Source organism: Phyllobates terribilis, unplaced genomic scaffold (genome assembly GCF_046119375.1).
Source record: "Phyllobates terribilis strain yellow unplaced genomic scaffold, ASM4611937v1 Scaffold_7__3_contigs__length_470593459, whole genome shotgun sequence".
Classification (NCBI taxonomy): domain Eukaryota; kingdom Metazoa; phylum Chordata; class Amphibia; order Anura; family Dendrobatidae; genus Phyllobates; species Phyllobates terribilis.
Genome location: NW_027362767.1, coordinates 89,997,824 through 90,003,802, shown reverse-complemented (window position 1 = coordinate 90,003,802; position 5,979 = coordinate 89,997,824). Strand labels below are relative to the sequence as shown.

Genomic DNA, 5,979 nt, shown 5'->3' with positions numbered 1-5,979 from the left:
CCGCCGTGTGGGCCGCCGGCTGAGGAGGGGCCGCGCTCCATTCTAGTGTTCTAGAAACGGCTTTTTATATTGACTTTAATTCAAAAAGTATAAAAGTGCAAGAAATAATGTACATGATGGGGCATTGTGTCACCTGTAGTGTCAGGATAGTGAGTACACCCCCCAGTGCTGGTCACATTGCAGCGGCTGCCATTGTGCAGGGAAACTTTATGTAGTCTCTGGAAAGTTTCTTGTGATATTGGGGAGACTTCGCTTACGTCATCTGTCATGTCCTGGTGGTGGTGGGTGACTGGTGTAATGATACGGTAGAGGAGCGGAGGCTGCAGGCTGATGGCTGAGACCGCTCCTATAGATGGTGGTGATGTTGGTCCATTACCGGCACACAGATGTTTGGTTAGGACAGGAGCCGTTCTCATTTTTCTCATGTTATCATCAAAAATTAAACAGTTCTGTTTCCTAGGATAGAGCTGTCGTCAGATATTGTTCACACACTGCAATCTGTGCAATTGACAGACTGACCGCGTTGGGACGGAAGCTGACAGTGCAGGGGCCCCCTGTGCAAAAAGTGTATCTGTGCCCCTGTCCTATTTATGGTGATGGCTATACACATAGAAAGTATCAAAAGCAGCGCTCCATAGTGTAAAAGCCAAGGGCAAGAAAGGGGCGATGCTCGCCTGGTACGGTTGTATCGGCTGGATGACCAAATCTCCCAAACCGCTGCTGCTCTGTCTGTACAACTAAGGGTCAAATTGCTTAAAGGTGGAGGAGAAAATAGAAATAAGAGGAGCGCTGCCAGAGGACTGCAGAAAATCTAAAATTAAATGTTAAAACAAAAAGTAAAAATACAGTGTGTTTCCAAACTGATCAAGTTTCATCAGTCATTCCCGATACAGAAACCTGATCATTTTGATAATGTGTTACAGGTATTAATTCATTTAAAAAGAAAATATTTTTTGCATTTCTCTGGGTACTCTTACTGGCATTTTACTCTAATTCATGTTTTTTTTCCTGCACTTCTAAGATGTGTGTAAATGTATATGATCGGTCCCAGAGATCTAGTAGTCCTCCAATTCTCTAGGCTTTTTATTGCACGAATGACATCAGCGATGTGGGAATTTAAGAGAGTTTTCAGTGAGTCCATAAAGTCTTCATGCTGATGGCACACAATGTACTCTGTGTATGTAAAATAAATGCGAGATGTATTTATCTTTTAACAATTAAGTTCATGTTCTACCTATGTATGTCATGTGCTAGTGATGATTCCATAGGTTGTTCCCTTCTGATCATGAGGTGATGGCATTTCCTAGACACGGCCATGTTAGACAGCCAAGTCCTTATACACTTCTTACAGACCACTTCTAATACCCGGCCACTGACATTAGTGACGTGTCTGGTGATGTCTTGTCTTTAAAAGTTCTGTTCACTGCGCACCCAGTCTTGTATCTGCCTTCTTTGAACTTTTAGATGGTCTTGTACATGCATTAGTCTCTTGTGTTTTCCATCTGGCCATGTTTTTGTTCTTTTGTTTTGAGCTGCTTTTGTGTAAGATGGACAGACCTCCACGACTGTCAGCTGCTTCCTTCTAGACGGACAGACATGCCGGGCACATTGCAGCTTAGTTGTAGGGAGAAAAGTTGCTGAAAGCACAAAGCCCATGTAATTAGAGGCTATCATGCTGCCATGAGTTAGTTCTTGCTGCTATTTGAAGATTAATAATGGAATTGGGTATTACTGGTGATTTGAGTTCTTGGGTTAAGGTGAAGGCCATGAGTCTGTACAATTAGTTTCAATATCGTGTTAAATTTATGCTGACCTTGCATTGTGTGCCAGACCCTTTAAGACCAGGTATCCTTTATTTCTATAAATCATGCACAATAATTTTCCTAGAAAGTGAGGGCTATCTTACAAGTGCCACCTATGGGTGGTGGGGGGTTAGGTACTTTTCAGTCTGTGTCTCTGACCAATTAGTTTGTCTTGCATTATGACAAGGATATTAGACAAGACTGCTGTTTTGCAGTGCTGCCTCTCATCAGTGTAGAGCATGGTCTTACTGAATGAAAATCCCTTGGGGTGACTGTTTCTCTTTGAGATGATCAGCGGCGAATGAAGTCCTATTGGCATTGGTCCATGGTGAAAACAAATTAGCTTTCCTCTATAGGAAGAAAACTACCAGTAATGTCAACTTTGAGGGAACTACACCTAATATTTCTCTCTGCTAATGAGGGGGAATCGCCCCTAAATGGCTATCTGTAAATGGATGTGTGACATATTGCAAAGCTCATTAGAGGTGACACTAGCAATTCCTTTCCCTATTAGGAGAAGGCTATTTTACATTTTAGTTTTTCCCCTGAAGCTTTGTCAATATGACTCCAAAGTCAGCTGTTCTCTTAAAGAATAAACAAAAAAAAAAACACCCGTTATTTTTTTGCATTCCTTTAACCTGTGTAAATGTTAGTGTCCCGTTTGTGAATGTACTCATCGATCGCCATCTTCTCCAGTACCTGCGCCACTCCACTGTTCTTCTGGGTCACGTGGACACTGTTCCAACTTGCCGTCTTACACAGCACTTTGTTTGACCTCGAAGTGGCTTTTACAATTATGTCTATGGAGCGTCCGTACAAGGCTCCATAAGCTTACATTGTAAGGCTATGTGCCCACGATGCAGAAATGCTCAGGATTTTTTCCTGAGCGTTTCTGCATCTCCCTGGCAGAAAAAAACGCATGCAGATTGTACATGCATTTTTCCTGCCAGAGACTTGCGGATGTGAAGTGTTCTTCACTGGCATTTCCGCATGCGGGTTGACAAGCGCTTTCCAAGCGATTTTTAGCATCGCTTGGAAAGCGCTTGACAACTTGGTCACACTATATAAATCCATGCAAACAGCATGGATTTATATACTGTGACCGAAAGAATGGTAAAAAAATAAATCTATACTTACCTTCTGATGGCCCCCGATGTCCTGCTTCCCTCCGTTCTCCCTTGCCGGCAGCGGTACACTGAAGGACCTGCTGATGTCAGCGTCGCGTGACCCGTCACATGACTATGACGTCAGCGCAGGTCCTTCAGTCCATCGCAAACTGCTGGCATGAGAGGAGGAGCGCACTGCGGGCCGCCAGAAGGTAAGTATATATTTATTTTTTATTCTTTTTTTTACAGTTTCTATGGTACCCGGGTCCGGAGGAGAGTCTCCTCTTCTCTAGACCTGGGTACCATCCGCACATTGAAATGCATGGAATGCGCATCTACAGATGCAGTGATGCGTAATCCATGCACTTCCGCAAAATAATTAGTTGTGCTGCGTTTTTTTCCGCATTGATAATTCACAGCGGAAATTTCCGCAGCATGTGCACAGCACATGCGGATCATCATTGGGGAACATGGCAGGCCTTCTACCAATGCGTTTTTTAAGCATTTTTGCCGCTGCGGAAACTCTTAAACGCATCGTGGGCACACAGCCTTAAAGCCACTTCCGGTCACATACAGCGCAGTGTGAATTCGGAATGTCTGTACTTCCTTTACGAGACTCAGAAGAGGAGTGGAGAGGTACTGATTACTGGAGTGCTTGGAGAGTATATTAACACACTTGCATTATTACATTACTATATGCAATCAGATGGCCATATAACCTGGACGACAGACTCATTCCAGTCAGGGCTCTAGAGTCGATAAGCCAAACCTTCGACTCCTCAATTTCCATGACTCGGACTCCACGACTCCGACTCCCTCATACATGGCTCATGTTTAAGTGATCAATTTACTGTAGCACAAATTCATCTCAGCTAAAAGTATAGACCCTTAGATCAGGAATAGGACAAATATTTATAGGACATTTCATAACTCCCAAATTCTTATGGAAACATTTCCAGCACATCCTGCATTGAACTACTGTACCCAATTTATTATATATTTTAGGAGTCGGTCCATTTTATACCGACTCCTCCAAAATGGACTATGACTCCGACACCACAGCCCTGATTCCAATGCTCGGACTGGCCGGCGGCTCTCCTGACCCGAGCATGACTGCTTCATTTATTTATAGGCAGCTGTTACGCTCAGGTCAGGAGAGGAGCCAGCGATTCCAAGCATTACAATGTGATCGTCGCACGTGTAATACGGCCATCTAACTTAGTCCTTTCACAGGAGAGCTTCTTTAAGGCTATGTGCCCAAGATGCAGAAATGCTCCGGATTTTTCCTGAGCGTTTCTACATCTCACTGGCAGAAAAAAACGCACGCGCGTTTTACATGCATTTTTTTCAGCCATGGACAAGCGTTTGTCACGTGTTTTACACATGTGATTTTGCATGCGGGTTATCAAACGCTTTCCAAGCGATTTTAGCATCACTTGGAAAAGTGCTTGACAACTTGATCACACTATATAAATCCATGCAACCGGCATGGATTTACAGTTAGGTCCATATATATTTGGACAGAGACAACATTTTTCTAATTTTGGTTCTAGACATTACCACAATGAATTTTAAACAAAACAATTCAGATGCAGTTGAAGTTCAGACTTTCAGCTTTCATTTGAGGGTATCCACATTAAAATTGGATGAAGGGTTTAGGAGTTTCAGCTCCTTAACATGTGCCACCCTGTTTTTAAAGGAACCAAAAGTAATTGGACAATTGACTCCAAGGCTATTTCATGGACTGGTGTGGGCAATCCCTTCGTTATGTCATTCTCAATTAAGCAGATAAAAGGCCTGGAGTTGATTTGAGGTGTGGTGCTTGCATTTGGAAGGTTTTGCTGTGAAGTAAACATGCGGTCAAAGGAGCTCTCCATGCAGGTGAAAAAAACCATCCGAGAACTTGCTACAATATTAGGAGTGGCAAAATCTACAGTTTGGTACATCCTGAGAAAGAAAGAAAGCACTGGTGAACTCATCAATGCAAAAAGACCTGGGCGCCCACGGAAGACAACAGTGGTGGATGATAGCAGAATCATCTCCATGGTGAAGAGAAAAACCCCTTCAAAACAGCCAAGCAAGTGAACAACACTCTCCTGAAGGTAGGCGTATCTATATCCAAATCTACCATAAGAGAAGACTGCATGAAAGTAATTACAGAGGGTTCACTGCACGGTGCAAGCCACTCATAAGCATCAAGAATAAAAAGGCTAGACTGGACTTTGCTAAAAAACATCTAAAAAAGCCAGCACAGTTCTGGAAGAACATTCTTTGGACAGATGAAACCAAGATCAATCTCTACCAGAGTGATGGAAAGAGAAAAGTATGACGAAGGCGTGGTACAGCTCATGATCCAAAGCATACCACATCATCTGTAAAACACGGCGGAGGCAGTGTGATAGCTTGGGCATGCATGGCTGCCAGTGGCACTGGGTCACTAGCGTTTATTGATGATGTGACACAGGACAGAAGCTGCTGAATGAATTCTGATGTATTCAGAGCCATACTGTGTGCTCAGATCCAGCCAAATGCAGCCAAACTGATTGGTCATCGTTTCATACTACAGATGGACAATGACCCAAAACATAAAGCCAAAGCCACCCAGGAGTTTATTAAAGCAAAGAAGTGGAATATTCTTGAATGGCCAAGTCAGTCACCTGGTCTCAACCCAATTGAGCATGCATTTCACTTGTTAAAGACTAAACTTCAGACAGAAAGACCCACAAACAAACAGCAACTGAAAACCACCGCAGTGAAGGCCTGGCAGAGCATCAAAAAGGAGGAAACACAGCGTCTGGTGATGTCCATGAGTTGAAGACTTCAGGCAGTCATTGCCAACAAAGGGTTTTCAGCCAAGTACTAGAAATGAACATTTTATTTACAATTATTTAATCTGTCCAATTACTTTTGGTCCCTTTAAAAACAGGGTGGCACATGTTAAGGAGCTGAAACTCCTAAACCCTTCATCCAATTTTAATGTGGATACCCTCAAATGAAAGCTGAAAGTCTGAACTTCAACTGCATCTGAATTGTTTTGTTTAAAATTCATTGTGGTAATGTCTAGAACCAAA

General features: G+C 43.0%; 1 protein-coding gene across 1 annotated transcript in view; it reads left to right on the top strand.

The window, feature by feature from the left end:
* The window catches only part of BAZ1A (bromodomain adjacent to zinc finger domain 1A), a 55,347-nt gene that overhangs the window by 219 nt on the left and 49,149 nt on the right, over window positions 1-5,979 (top strand). The gene's annotated exons all lie outside the window — the stretch shown is intronic.